We start from the raw sequence: 16,886 nt of genomic DNA, 5'->3' as shown, positions 1-16,886 counted from the left end.
GTCCTAGTTGGTAACACCAACCGGGACTAAAAGGCAGCCACGCGTCAGCAGCTCGCGGGCGCTGGGGTTTTAGTCGTTTTTGAAAGGGAGGGGGGTTAGGGGTTTTGGAGGGTTAATTTAGGGGTTTCATATTGTGTTAGCTAACTAATAGAGAGAAGTGACCTCTCTTTCATCGAACACCTCATGTGCATGCATAGAAGGGATACAGAGCAGCGCATGCATACACCTCCCACACGGCCAAAAAAACAGAGGAGCGAGCGGGCAGGGGCGAGGGTATATATAGGCATCTCTTTAGTTCCAGTTGGTGGCTAGAACCGGGACAGAAGACTGACATTTAGTCCAGGTTCCAGCCACCAACCGGGACTAAAGGTGTGGCGTCAGGAGCGAGGCCCATTGGTCTCGGTTTGTCTCTGGAACTGGGACCAAAGGGGTCAGAAGAACCGGGATCAATGGCCCCCGAGGCCCGGCCGGCGCCTTGGCCTCATGAACCGGGACTGATGCACCCATTGGTCCCAGTTCGTAGGACAACTGGGATTAATGCCCTTTTCTGGCCTAAACCAAAGCCATGTTTTCTACTAGTGACTACATGGACCGTATTGGCATCAGGTGCCGTAGTGCGGTAAAGCAAAGAGGGACTCCGTACGCGTGAAGAAAATCTCGAGCTCCTCTTTGCACACCTCAAATCAGTGAAGATGAACTAACCTAAAGTTTGAGAAAACCATGTGTGAGAACAACTTCGAACAAAATTAGACGAACTAGATGATTGCATGTCGTTGTATGCATCGTGTTAAGACTTAATTAACACATGAAAATAACCAAATCGTGTTGTGTGGTCGCCCATCACTCACGACGACCAACACCATCGACAACGTCGGCTCCATAAAAAGAAAAGACTTGATTGTGAAAGACAAGTGTGTCATACCCTCCCTAATGGATGAAATTCGAACTATCTAGTATGTTCTCATTTGTTTGGATTATTCCCTTCCTTGCAGATTTAATATCCAAATTAAATATTTCCTGTTTCAAATGCGATACGTACTATTTCTTCGTGGGCAGAAAGTCCTAAACCTTCCTTTTCTGGTACTCCTTTCTTTTTCCTCCCATCATCCTACTTTCACTTCTACAGACCTTCTGTCCATAACGAATTCCATGATTAGTGAATAGATGTGGGAATAGATAAACGATTGTTGAGTACACAGTACAATCGTGTAGCTCACCCAAAAGACCATCAATGACCGGGTATTTCTTTTTTACAATTTGCACATTGAGTTGCCTATAACCCATAGGCTCCGCTAGGCAGGGGAGACTTTGGTCATGCGGCACACCTGAAGAAGAGGAGAAGCCGAAAAAAGAAGAAGGCTTGATGGCCTTTGTGGTGGTGGTCAACCTGAGCCATCCACATGTGTTCGGTGCAATGCCAAGTAGTTAAGAAATTTGTTCGCTTGTTCCTTTTGATTTGTTTGGTTCAACTTAAAGAATGCGAATGTACATGTGACTGAATTCAATGATGTGACTTTCAATGTCGTGACTTCGCGGATGCCGTTAGCCACGTATGCGACCATGATGATTGAGTCGGTTGGGCTTGAGGAATCCATATCGCTCCAGATGCCCCTTGAGTATTTGAGAGATATGAGGAGATGGAGAAAGATGCCTTCTGAGTATTTTGTATTTATTCTGAAAATATAAAAATACTTCCTAGAACTTTATACATTAGTAGCTCCACAGATGGATGGATACCTTCACTCTCATTGAGGAACATTTGCTACTTGGTACAAACCCTTGTGTTAGTGGTCCAACACATTGTGTCCTAGGGGAAATAAACAACTAACACCAACAATCACACCAGCAAGTAGTGAAGTCATACAACAACAATCAGCGGCACCAACCATAATGAAGAAGAGGAATAAGAAGAGGAAAAATGAAGAAATCAACACAATAATCACTGAAATACAACAACAATCAGCGGCACCAACCATCTATTGACAAAACAATATTGCGAGCTTGAGAAAGGTTCTTCAAATGCAACTTTCAACACCGTGAGTGTGGGACGCTGCGGCCAGAGGCAGGTTGTTGCGACGCTCAGCGACGATGCTACAAACTTGCAGGTCTCCCGATGGTGTTGTCGGGTGGGTCCGTCTTTTGCGGGCGATTTCTACATTTGTGGAAGACTAGGAGGATATTTTCCGCCTTCAATCTAATGGCCACCCGCTTGAGGCCGGGCGGTTGGCGAACCAACTGTTTTTTTAAATCAACTACTTTAAGTTTATCGAAGTATCAAACCAAGTACAAGAAACTTACTTGGTTGTAAAAGTGGTTGTACAAACTCAAGCAAACATTTATAGTTTTAAAAAAGTAAAACAAATAAATCAATTGTCACCATCCACCTCGTCGGTGAGTTGTTATGACATTTATTTTTTTTCCCGGCGTCCTCAAATATAGGTCCGATCAACCATGGTTCACGGTGATCACATAGCTAGAAGAAGATAAAGAAGGATGTCTATCTGGTGTGCCAACATATTTTGTGAGATAGTCATGGTGGATAGTACTCAAGACAATTCACCTCATTTTACTTTGTTAAAGTCGGGGTTTTAGGCAACACAACACATATATTGGGCCACACCCGCACACTACCACAAACATGTTAATTATATTTGGGAGGCATTAGGAAAACAAGTAGCTGATGATCTGTCAAAGCTGGGTTTCACTCAAAAGCTTGTTCCTAAAGATATTTTTCTTGATCACCTCCACTCCCCAACTATCAAAGAGAATTCATTCAAAGAAGAGCTCCCACCACGGGTCGAAACGCCAGTTCCTGCAGAAGTTGAGGTCCCGACAATAATTGATTTGGTACAAGAAGTGCGAGTTGTTACGCCCGAGTGGACTTTGCCCTACCTTGTCTATCTGTTACGACAAGAACTCCCAGAAGACGAAATTGAAACGAGAGGGATCATTTGTCGATCAAAAGCATACACCGTTATGGGCGGGCAGCTTTACAAAGAAAATGTTACCGGGGTAGTACACCAGTGTTGCATTTTCTGTGCGATAAGTCTGCCCATCACATATGGTAGCTTTTACAAAATTGAATGCATCCTATCACCGCATCGCACAGAGACCTCCTCCTTGGCGCCTTCAGCGGGGAGCTCCTATAGGCCGCTCGCTGCGGCAAAGTGCCGGCGCTTCGCACAGGAGCGGCTAGCGTGGGCCGGCCCATTTACAGTGGCACCTGACGGCACCTTCCCTAGATGAAAAAATCGCAAAAAAGAAAATCATGCTAACGCTGTAACTCGAACACACGACTGCGCACCAATTGGCCTGCCGTGCTAACCACCGCGACGAAGACCACCTCATGCTCACTTAGCAGCCGGACAGTTAAAGACGTATACGAGAGAGACTAATGTTAAACATTAATTCGCAAAAAATCCAAAAAACTACAGCCCATTTTTCGAAATTATGAATACTTTCTTCAAAATAAAAATATTTTTCGAATTTTCATACAAATTTTGTAAAACAAGAACATTTTGATGACGTGAACAAATTTGAAAAAGGGGAATATTTCTTGAATTTGTGAACAAAAAATAAAAATGTTTACTTTTATAAACTTCCAGAACATTTTTTGAATTTGTGAACAAAATTAAAAACATGAACTATTATTGAATTTGTGAACAAATTAGGAAAGCTGGAACATTTTCTTCAATTTCCAAATATTTTTTGAATCTTGAGAACAAATTTTGAAACAGAGAACATTTTTGAAAAATCCTGAACGAACTTGGAGGCGCGAACAATTTTTTAAAGTACGAACATTTTTTGAATTTTGAGAACATATTTTAAAACGGAGAACAATTTTGAAAAATCCCGAACAAATTTGGAAGTGCGAACATTTTTTTAATATGTGAACACAAAATTGAAATCTGGTACATTTTATGAATTTCGAAAGTTTTGTACTTTTTGTGTAACAAGAACAATTTTTAATTTTGAGAACATTTTTTCAAAAACTGAACATTTTTTGGAAACATGAACAAAAAATATTTTTTTGATTTTTTTTTAAAAAGAGAAGAAAGGAAAAGAAATAAAAAAGAAAATCGTAAATATTTTGTAAAATTGTGAACAAGTTCTGAGAAAGAAAAATAAACTTGAAAAAGAAAATGAAACAAAAAACAAAAAAGTAAAAAAAAAACAGAAACGAAAAAAGAGAAATGGAAAAACAATAGAAAGCCGAAAAATAACCAGAAAAAAACGATACAGAAAAAAAACCGGTTCAGGGAACCTTCTAGAAGGTTCCCAAAACCGGTTGGACGCATTATGTATAAGTGGGCTGGCCCAGGTTTGTCGCTCGCTGCGCTGCCCTGTGCGGTAGCCCGACATTTTGCCGCAGCAAGCGGCGAATAGGGATTTCCCCTTCAGCGCCCGTTGGCCATTACAGCGCTCGCTGTGTCGCTAGTATGGGCCTGGCCCAGCAGCGCTCGCTGGGTGCCGCCGCTCGCCCGATCGCTGGTTACCGCTCGACCATTTTTTTTCATTCCAAAAACTGCTACAGTATAGACTATTTTTCTTAGAAAAAAACCCGGTTTGCTACAGTATGTACTCTTGTTCTTAGAAAAAAGTTCATCGGATTTGAAAAAAACTTCACCAAGTCTGAAAAGAATTAATCAAATTTGAAAAAAGTTCATCAAAATTTGAAAAAAGGTCATCTAATTTGAAAAAAGTTCATTGAATTCGAAAAAAATTCATCGAGTTTGAAAAAACTTCATCAAAATTTGAAAAAAGTTCACCTCATTTGAAAAAAGTTCATTGAATTTGAAAAAAAAACATCGAGTTTGAAAAAAGTTCATCGATTTTGAAAAAAGTTCATCAAATTTGAAAAAAAGTTCATCGATTTGAATAAAAGTTCATCGATTTAGAAAAAGTTCATCTATTGAAAACAAGTTCATTGATTTTGCAGTAATTTCGTTGTATTTGAAAATTTTCATGTATTTAAGGAAAAAGGAAAAAAAACAAGATAGAAAACAAGAAAAAGGAAAAGGAAAGCAAACATCAAAACAGTTGCGTTTTTTGCATCTTATAAAGATTAAAAAAAGAAAACTAGCACATCGGTGATCTGATCCAGTTGGTTAGGGCGCATGCTACTTAAACACAACGAGTAAGGTTCGAGTCACTCAGATGCAGGTGTTAAAGCAGAAAGAAAGTGGGATGGGCCAGTCCGCTATGAAAAACAGTGTAAAGGGGGGAGGTTGCGAGTGTTTCCTTCGTGCAAGCTCGTCCGGTCCTTTCCCCTGCATCCCGGCCGCCTTGATCTAAATGGTCTCATCGATCTCCCTTCCGCACTCTGCCATCGACGCACGCACCCACGCATGTGCTCCTTGACCACCGCCGTCACGCGTACCCACTCCTGCGCTCCTCGACTACCGCCGCCGCGCGCACCCACGCCTGGGGACAAGCCCGCCGGAGCTCGACCCACCACCCGCCACCGACCGAGAGGAAGAAGCGGGTTGGGGAGGAGGGAGCACTTGCGCTCCACGAGCCGCAGTCGAATCTCCGTTACTGGCGTCTCCTCCCAGCAGCCCATCTTTACCACAGTCATCTCGTCGCCCTCCACCTCTTCATCCGGTTGGTCTCTGCCACGGCTATCTACTCCATCTCAGTGGAATGGGTCAGATTGGTGGAAAAGCTTTTTGATTTGTCTCAGAAATTCCTAGTAAATAAAATCGACACTTAGTTTTGGTTCAGATTTCAATATAAATTTGTTTACTTCTTCTCTTTGTCTATGGAATGGTTCTGGAATGATTGAAATTGGAAGAGAAGAGTTAACAGAATTGAGCCTATATTCAGCCTACCAAACAACATCTCTCCTGCATATCATCTCTTGTGCACCCATATCACACGGTCCACCAAACACTCATCTCACCTCATCTTTTTTTTTTGCGAAAACACCTCATCCTTGCATCCACTCAAGCTGGCCACGCTCACCAAGGATCCCCCATGCAATGCATGTTAGAGCCACCCAGACAACCAAACAAGACGATGCACCCCATGTCGCACACCATAGCAAGACAACGATTCACATATGTGTATGTTCTTTTTAACCGTGTGTGATGACCTTGACTGCACTAATGTTAGTATCCAGCCAAGTACAAAAGGCTCGCTTGGTTGAAAAAGTGGTTGTACAAACGCAAGCAAACCTAAATAGAAAGTACAACAAACCAATTACTTGTCGCCATCCACCTCGTCAATGAGTTGTTATGCCATTTATTTTTCGTGACCTCCCAATCAAGCGTTCATGCATATATAGTTCTCATCAGCCATGGTTCATAGTGATCACATAGCTAGAATCATATCAAGAAACATACATGTCCGATGTGCCTACATATTTTATCTCAGAGTGAGCCGGTTGTGGTGAATAGTACCCAAGACAATCCCACTCCTTTTTTTTGTTATAAGGTCGTGTTTTGGGGAATACAACACGGACACTCACGCATACTACCACAAATATGTTAATTAGATTTGGAAGGCATTAGGAAATGATTAGTTTGTACCTGCTTTGTACCTGGCGGTGCATCTACTCTGCGTCTTTGGTGTCATAATCAAGAGAATTACTATATATTTTTTAGAGAAAGAGAATTATTATATAAGGACCGTAAAACTGAACCAATTCCCGGCCCTCTCACACCATTAGCAGTTTTGGCCGTTGGATCTCGTCTTCTGACCATTTGCGGCCATCTGATCGCTGCCTCACCCCACTTCAATTGCTAAGTGGGCTAGCTGTCCTCAGGCTGGCTACTCCGGTGGAAAAATCGGTGCATTGTGGTTGACTGGGCCTGCTCCCGCACAAAGCCCATAGATCCAGTAGCCACAACTTCTTATCATTTTTGACGAATTTGCAGGTGGGGACAAAATTTCCTTCTTGATTCTCTGTCAAGATACAAAGCAGCAGATGCAGGGGACACAAAAAATATAGTGGGACAAGTTATGCCCTGTCTTCAACATGTAAACTGTGCAGTTGTTCTTTCGGCTGTCAAGGTACATTAGCCTGATTCACATGAACCATTAGCCGATGCTCATCCATGCTAGCGAAAAAAACTCCAAGCCTTTTTTTGAGCAATAAAAATTAATTATTACGGGATATACTAATTCTGTATGAACCTCCTCAACATAAATTTGCAACGTGTAGATGGAAGATGAAATGATAAGCAACACACAATTGCTTATCTGTAGATTTAGGTGTCTCCAGACAGGTGTGAGGAAGTTATCTAAATTCCACTGACAAAAAAATAGATTCTTATGAACTTCCACAGGAAAATTTATCTAAAATAGGATTAGCATCTTAAATCATGTCGAGTCGATGTACTGGTACTGCTCACAAATCTTCACTTTGAAACTTGATAGTGTAGTCCGGAGAGATGTCCACCCTGACATTGTGGATGTGTTGAAGAGGACTGTTTCAGGCATGTTTGGTCTGCTTCCGTCCGATCAACGAGTCCATCCAATCCAGTCTCTTTACTGTCCGCTGAATTTTCTAAGATTGGGCGATTGTGTTTGCGGCATATTCTAAAGCTGGATTGCTTGCCTTGAGAAAGCATTTTTTTAAAGGAGATTTACACCCCCGGCCTCTGCATCAAGCGATGCATGCGACCATCTTTATTTATTATTTCACCAAGGTCTAACAAGAACATATATCAAACCATATGAAGCCACCACTCACACCTACAAAACTCGATTATGTGGAGTGCTCTCACTCCCCATATCTAAACCGGTGTCGTCGACGATCCATCCATATAATGTATCGGAACGAACAGCTCATGCAGCAGACCTAAAGTGTACACCACACATGGACATGTTTTAGACGCCGCCATCATCATCGGACCGCTGACCCATCTTCAGGAGAGAGATCCGCATCATCCTTGTCAGTCCGTCCATCCGTCAACGCCACCACGGTGCACAACGGCGCCACTGAAGGAAATATGCCCTGGAGGCAATAATAAAGTTATTATTTATTTCCTTATATCATGATAAATGTTTATTATTCATGCTAGAATTGTATTAACCGGAAACATAATACATGTGTGAATATATAGACAAACAGAGTGTCATTAGTATGCCTCTACTTGACTAGCTCGTTAATCGAAGATGGTTATGTTTCCTAACCATGAAGAAAAGAGTTGTTATTTTATTAATGGGATCACATCATTAGAAGAATGATGTGATTGACATGACCCATTCCATTAGCTTAGCACCCGATCGTTTAGTATGTTGCTATTGCTTTCTTCATGACTTATACATGTTCCTATAACTATGAGATTATGCAACTCCCGTTTGCCGGAGGAACACTTTTTGTGCTACCAAACGTCACAACGTAACTGGGTGATTATAAAGGAGCTCTACAGGTGTCTCCAAAGGTACATGTTGGGTTGGCGTATTTCGAGATTAGGATTTGTCACTCCGATTGTCGGAGAGGTATCTCTGGGCCCTCTCGGTAATGCACATCACATAAGCCTTGCAAGCATTGCAACTAATAAGTTAGTTGCGAGATGATGTATTACGAAACGAGTAAAGAGACTTGCCGGTAACGAGATTGAACTAGGTATTGAGATACCGACGATCGAATCTCGGGCAAGTAAAATATCGATGACAAAGGGAACAACGTATGTTGTTATGCGGTCTGACCAATAAAGATCTTCGTAGAATATGTAGGAGCCAATATGAGCATCCAGGTTCCGCTATTGGTTATTGACCGGAGACGTGTCTCGGTCATGTCTACATTGTTCTCGAACCTGTAGGGTCCTCACGCTTAAGGTTTCGATGACAGTTATATTATGAGTTTATGAGTTTTGATGTACCGAAGTTAGTTCGGAGTCCTGGATGTGATCACGGACATAACGAGGAGTCTCGAAATGGTCGATACATAAAGATTGATATATTGGACGGCTATATTCGGACAAAGGAAGTGTTCCGGGTGATTTCGGAGAAAACCGGAGAGCCGGAGGGTTACCGGAACCCTACCGGGAGAAGTAATGGGCCATATTGGCCTTAGTGGAGAGAGAGAGGGGCAGCCAGGGTGGGCCGCGCGCCTCCTCCTGTTGGAAATATGCCCTAGAGGCAATAATAAATTGATTATTATTATATTTCCTTGTTCATGATAATCATTTATTATCCATGCTAGAATTGTATTGATAGGAAACTCAGATACATGTGTGGATACATAGATTAAGCCTCTAGTTGACTAGCTCATTGATCAATAGATGGTTACGGTTTCCTGACCATGGACATTGGATGTCATTGATAATGGGTTCACATCATTAGCAGAATGATGTGATGGACAAGACCCAATCCTAAGCCTAGCACAAGATCATGTAGTTCATATGCTAAAGCTTTTCTAATGTCAAGTATCATTTCCTTACACCATGAGATTGTGCAACTCACGAATACCGTAGGAGTGCTTTGGGTGTGCCAAACGTCACAACGTAACTGGGTGGCTATAAAGGTACACTACAGGTATCTTCGAAAGTGTCTGTTGGTTGGCACGAATCGAGACTGGGATTTGTCACTCCGTGTAAACGGAGAGGTATCTCTGGGCCCACTCGGTAGGACATCATCATAATGTGCACAATGTGACCAAGGAGTTGATCACGGGATGATGTGTTACGGAACGAGTAAAGAGACTTGCCGGTAACGAGATTAAACAAGGTATCGGGATACCGACGATCGAATCTCGGGCAAGTATCATACCGCTAGACAAAGGGAATTGTATACGGGATTGATTAAGTCCTTGACATCGTGGTTCATCCGATGAGATCATCGTGGAACATGTGGGAACCAACATGGGTATCCAGATCCCACTGTTGGTTATTGACCTGAGGACGTCTCGGTCATGTCTGCATGGTTCCCGAACCCGTAGGGTCTACACACTTAAGGTTCGATGACGCTAGGGTTATAAAGGAAGTTTGTATGTGGTTACCGAATGTTGTTCGGAGTCCCGGATGAGATCCCGGACGTCACGAGGAGTTCCGGAATGGGCCGGAGGTGAATATTAATATATATGAAGTATGGTTTTGGCCACCGGAAGTGTTCCAGGCATCACCGGTAGTGTACCGGGACCACCGGAGGGGTCCGGGGGTCCACCAGGTGGGGCCACCAGCCCCGGAGGCCTACATGGGCCAATAGTGGGAAGGGACCAGCCCCTAAGTGGGTTGGGGCGCCTCCCCACCAAGGCCCATGCGCCTAAGGGGAAGAGGGGGCAAACCCTAAGGGCAGATGGGCCTTAAGGCCCATGCCTGGTGCGCCTCCCTCTCCCCCTCCACTTGGCCGCCACCCTAGATGGGATTGGGGCTGGCCGCCGCCCCTAGGGTGGAACCCTAGGTGGGGCGCACCCCTCCCTCTCCCCTATATATACTTGAGGACTTGGGGCTGCCAACAGATGAATTCAATCTCCTTCTTGGCGCAGCCCTACCCCTCTCTCTCCTCGTCTCTTGCGGTGCTTGGCGAAGCCCTGATGGAGTACCACGCTCCTCCACCACCACCACGCCGTCATGCTGCTGCTGGATGGAGTCTTCCCCAACCTCTCCTTCTCCCTTGCTGGATCAAGGCGTAGGAGACGTCACCGGGCTGTACGTGTGTTGAACACGGAGGTGCTGTCCGTTCGGCACTAGGATCATCGGTGATTTGGATCACGACGAGTACGACTCCATCAACCCGTTCTCTTGAACGCTTCCGCTTAGTGATCTACAAGGGTATGTAGATGCACTCTCCTTCCCCTCGCTTCTGGTTCTCCATAGATAGATCTTGGTGACACGTAGGAAAATTTTGAATTTCTGCTACGTTCCCCAACAGTGGCATCATGAGCCAGGTTTATGCGTAGTTTCTATGCACGAGTAGAACACAAAGTAGTTGTGGGCGTTGATTTTGTTCAATATTCTTACCGTTACCAGTCCAATCTTGATTCGGCGGCATTGTGGGATGAAGCGGCCCGGACCAACCTTACACGTACGCTTACGTGAGACCGGTTCCACCGACAGACATGCACTAGTTGCATAAGGTGGCTGGCGGGTGTCTGTCTCTCCCACTTTAGTCGGATCGGATTCGATGAAAAGGGTCCTTATGAAGGGTAAATAGCAATTGGCATATCACATTGTGGTTTTTGCGTAGGTAAGAAATGTTCTTGCTAGAAACCCATAGCAGCCACGTAAAACATGCAAACAACAATTAGAGGACGTCTAACTTGTTTTTGCAGGGTATGCTATGTGATGTGATATGGCCAAGAAGAATGTGATGAATGATATGTGATGTATGAGATTGATCATGTTCTTGTAATAGGAATCACGACTTGCATGTCGATGAGTATGACAACCGGCAGGAGCCATAGGAGTTGTCTTTATTTATTGTATGACCTGCGTGTCATTGTACAAGCCATGTAATTACTTTACTTTATTGCTAACCGGTAGCCATAGTAGTAGAAGTAATAAGTTGGCGAGACAACTTCATGGAGACACAATGATGGGGATCATGATGATGGAGATCATGGTGTCATGCCGACGACAATGATGATCATGGAGCCCCGAAGATGGAGATCAAAAGGAGCAATATGATATTGGCCATATCATGTCACTATTTGATTGCATGTGATGTTTATCATGTTTATACATCTTATTTGCTTAGAACGACGGTAGTAAATAAGATGATCCCTCATTAAAATTTCAAGAAAGTGTTCCCCCTAACTATGCACCATTGCGAAAGTTCGTCGTTTCGAAGCACCACGTGATGATCGGGTGTGATAGATTCTTACGTTCACATGCAACGGGTGTAAGCCAGATTTACACACGCGAAACACATACGATCAACATGAAGATGTTCACCGATGATGACTAGTCTGTCTCACGTGATGATCGGACACGGCCTAGTTGACTCGGATCATGTAATCACTTAGATGACTAGAGGGATGTCTATCTGAGTGGGAGTTCATAAGATGAACTTAATTATCCTGAACATAGTCAAAAGGTCTTCGCAAATTATGTCGTAGCCCACGCTTCAGTTCTACTGTTTAGATATGTTCCTAGAGAAAATTTAGATGAAAGATGATAGTAGCAATTATGTGGACTAGGTCCGTAAACTGAGGATTGTCCTCATTGCTTCATAGAAGGCTTATGTCCTTAATGCATCGCTCAGTGTGGTGAACCTCGAACATTGTCTGTGGATGTTGCGAACATCTGACATACACATTTTTGATAACTACGTGATAGTTCAGTTAAACGGCTTAGAGTTGAGGCACCGAAGACGTTTTGAAATGTCGCGAAACATATGAGATGTTTCGAGGGCTGAAATTGTGATTTCAGGCTCGTGCCCACGTCAAGAGGTATAAGACCTCCGACGATTTTCTTAGCCTGCAAACTAAGGAAGAAAAGCTCAATTGTTGAACTTGTGCTCAGATTGTCTGAGTACAACAATCATTTGAATCGAGTGGGAGTTGATCTTCCAGATGAGATAGTGATGTTTCTCCGAAGTCATTGCCGCCAAGCTGCTAGAGCTTCGTGATGAACTATGATATATCAGGGACACATATGATGATCCTTGAGATATTCGCGATGTCTGACACCACAAAAGTAGAAATCAAGAAGGAGCATCAATTGTTGATGGTTGGTGAAACCACTAGTTTCAAGAAGGGCAAGGGCAAGAAGGGATACTTCATGAAACGGAAAATCAGCTGCTGCTCTAGTGAAGAAACCCAAGGTTGAACCCAAACCCGAGACTAAGTGCTTCTGTAATAAGGGGAACAGCCACTGGAGCAGAATTACCCTAGATAGTTGGTAGATGAGAAGGCTGGCAAGGTCGATAGAAGTATATTGGATATACATTGTGTTAATGTGTACTTTACTAGTACTCCTAGTAGCACCATGGTATTAGATACCGGTTCGGTTGCTAAGTGTTAGTAAACTCGAAATAAAAGGCTGCGGAGTAAACGGAGACTAGCTAAAGGTGAGATGGCGATATGTATTGGAAGTTTTTCCCAAGCTTGATGTGATCAAGCATCGCACGCTCCCTCTACCATCGAGATTGGTGTTTGCGTTGAGCATAGACATGATTGGATTATGTCTATCGCAATACGGCTATTCATTTAAGGAGAATAATGGTTACTCTATTTATTTGAATAATACCTTCAATGGTCTTGCACCTAAAATGAATGGTTTATTGAATCTCGATCGTAGTGATACACATGTTCATGCCAAAAGATATAAGATAGTACCACCTACTCGTGGCACTGCCACGTGAGTCATATCGGTATAAAACGCATGAAGAAGCTCCATGTTGATGGATCTTTGGGCTCACTCATTTTTGAAAAGTTTGAGACATGCGAACCATGTCTATTGGTGAATATGCATGAAGAAACTCCATGCAAATGGACCGTTTGGACTCACTTGATTTTGAATCACTTGAGACATGCAAATCATACCACATGGGCAAGATGACTGAAAGCCTCGTTTTCAGTAAAATGGAACTAGAAAGCAACTTGTTGGAAGTAATACATTTTGATGTGTGCAGTCCAATGAGTGCTGAGGCGTGTAGTGGATATCGTTATGTTCTTACTTCACAGATGATTTGAGTAGATGTTGAGTATATTTACTTGATGAATCACGAGTCTGAATTATTGAAAGGTTCAAGTAATTTCAGGGTGAAGGTGAGAGATCGTCGTGACAAGAGGATAAAATATCTATGATATGATCATAGAGATGAATATCTGAATTACGAGTTTGGCACAGAATTAAGACATTGCGGAAATTGTTTCACAACTAATACAGCCTAAAACACCATAGTATGATGGTGTGTCCGAACATCATAACTGCACCCTATTGGATATGATGCATACCATGATGTCTCTTATCGAAGTACCACGATAGTTTATGGGTTAGGCATTAGAGACAACCACATTCACTTTAAATAGGGCACCACGTAATTCCGATGAGATGACACCGTATGAACTATGGTTTAGAGAAACCTAAGTTGTCATTTCTTAAAAGTTTGGGGCTGCGACGCTTATGTGAAAAAGTTTCAGGCTGATAAGCTCGAACCCAAAGCGGATAAATGCATCTTCATAGGACACCCAAAATAGTTGGGTATACCTCCTGTCTCAGATCCAAAAGCAATAAGGGATTGTTTCTAGAATCGGGTCCTTTCTCGAGGAAGAAAGGTTTCTCTCGAAAGAATTGAGTGGGAGGATGGCGGAGACTTGATGAGGTTATTGAACCGTCACTTCAACTAGTGTATAGCAGGGCACAAAGAGTTGTTCATGTGGCACCTACACCAATTGAAGTGGAAGCTTATGATATTGATCATGAGACTTCGGATCAAGTCACTCCCAAACCTCGCAGGACGACAAGGATGCGTACTACTTCAGAGTGGTACGTAATCCTGTCTTGGAAGTCATGTTGCTAGACAACAATAAACCTACGAGCTATGGAGAAGCGATGGTGGGCCCGGATTCTGATAAATGGCTCGAGGCCATAAAATCCGAGAGAGGATCCATGTATGAAAACAAAGTGTAGACTTTGGCAGAACGGCTCGATGGTCGTAAGGCTGTTGAGTATAGATGGATTTTAAAAGGAAGACGGACAATGATGGTAAATGTCACCATTAAGAAAGCTCGACTTGTCGTTAAGATGTTTCCCGACAAGTTCAAGGAGTTGACTACGGTGAGACTTTCTCACTCGTAGCGATGCTAAGAGTCTGTTGGAATTATATTAGCAGTCACTGCATTATTTATGAAATCTTGCAGATAGGATGTCAAAAACCATTGTTTCCTCACGATTTTCTTGAGGAAAGGTTGTATGTGATACAACCAGAAGGTTTTAACAATCCTGAAAGATGCTAACAAGTATGCAAAGCTCTAGCAATCCTTCTAAGGACTGGAGTAAGCATCTCGGAGTTGGAATATACGCTTTGATGATGATCAAAGATTTTGGGTTTATACAAAGTTTATGAGAAACTTGTATTTCCAAAGAAGTGAGTGGGAGCACTATAGAATTTCTGATGAATATAAGTTGTTAACATATTGTTGATCGGAAATGATGTAGAATTTCTGGAAAGCATGCAGAGTTATTTGAAAAGTGTTTTTCAATGGAAAACCCGGATTAGGCTGCTTGAGTATTGAGCATTAAGATCTATAAGGATAGATCAAAACACTTAATAGTACTTTCAAATGAATACATACTGTGACAAGATTTTGAAGGAGTCCAAAATGGATCGGCAAAGAAGGAGTTCCTGGCTGTGTTATAAGGTGTGAACATTGAGTAAGACTCAAAACCTGACCGCGGCAGAATAGAGAGAAAGGACGAAGGTCATCCCCTATGCTTTAGACATAGGCTCTACAGTATGCTATGCTGTGTACCGCACCTGAAGTGTGCCTTGCCATGAGTCAATCAAGGGGTACAAGAGTGATCCAAGAATGGATCACAGGACAGCGGTCAAAGTTATCCTTAGTAACTAGTGGACTAAGGAATTTTTTCGATTATGGAGGTGATAAAAGAGTTTGTCGTAAAGGGTTACACCGATGCAAACTTTGACACTAATCCAGATTATTCTGAGTAGTAAACTGGATTCGTATAGTAGAACAGTTATTTGGAATAGCTCCAAATAGAACGTGGTAGCTGCATCTGGGAGATGACATAGAGATTTGTAAAGCACACACGAATCTGAAAGATTCAGACCCGTTGACTATAACATCTCTCACAAGCATAACATGATCAAACCCAGAACTCATTGAGTGTTAATCACATAGTGATGTGAACTAGATTATTGACTCTAGTAAACTCTTTGGATGTTAGTCACATGGCGATGTGACCTGTGATCACATGGCAATGTGAACTAGATTATTGACTCTAGTGCAAGTGGGAGACTGTTGGAAATATGCCCTAGAGGCAATAATAAATTGATTATTATTATATTTCCTTGTTCATGATAATCGTTTATTATCCATGCTAGAATTGTATTGATAGGAAACTCAGATACATGTGTGGATACATAGACAACACCATGTCCCTAGTAAGCCTCTAGTTGACTAGCTCGTTGATCAATAGATGGTTACGGTTTCCTGACCATGGACATTGGATGTCGTTGATAACGGGATCACATCATTAGCAGAATGATGTGATGGACAAGACCCAATCCTAAGCCTAGCACAAGATCATGTAGTTCGTATGCTAAAGCTTTTCTAATGTCAAGTATCATTTCCTTAGACCATGAGATTGTGCAACTCCCGGATACCGTAGGAGTGCTTTGGGTGTGCCAAACGTCACAACGTAACTGGGTGGCTATAAAGGTACACTACAGGTATCTCCGAAAGTGTCTGTTGGTTGGCACGAATCGAGACTGGGATTTGTCACTCCGTGTAAATGGAGAGGTATCTCTGGGCCCACTCGGTAGGACATCATCATAATGTGCCCAATGTGACCAAGGAGTTGATCACGGGATGATGTGTTACGGAACGAGTAAAGAGACTTGCCGGTAACGAGATTAAACAAGGTATCGGGATACCGACGATCGAATCTCGGGCAAGTATCGTACCGCTAGACAAAGGGAATTGTATACGGGATTGATTAAGTCCTTGACATCGTGGTTCATCCGATGAGATCATCGTGGAACATGTGGGAACCAACATGGGTATCCAGATCCTGCTGTTGGTTATTGACCGGAGGACGTCTCGGTCATATATGCATGGTTCCCGAACCCGTAGGGTCTACACACTTAAGGTTCGATGACGCTAGGGTTATAAAGGAAGTTTGTATGTGGTTAATGTTGTTCGGAGTCCCGGATGAGATCCCGGACATCATGAGGAGTTCCAGAATGGTTCGGAGGTAAATATTAATATATATGAAGTATGGTTTTGGCCACCGGAAGTGTTTCGGGCA

The sequence above is a fragment of the Triticum dicoccoides genome, chromosome 7A, assembly GCF_002162155.2.
Source record: "Triticum dicoccoides isolate Atlit2015 ecotype Zavitan chromosome 7A, WEW_v2.0, whole genome shotgun sequence".
Classification (NCBI taxonomy): Eukaryota; Viridiplantae; Streptophyta; class Magnoliopsida; order Poales; family Poaceae; genus Triticum; species Triticum dicoccoides.
Note: the sequence above shows the minus strand (reverse complement) of the source record.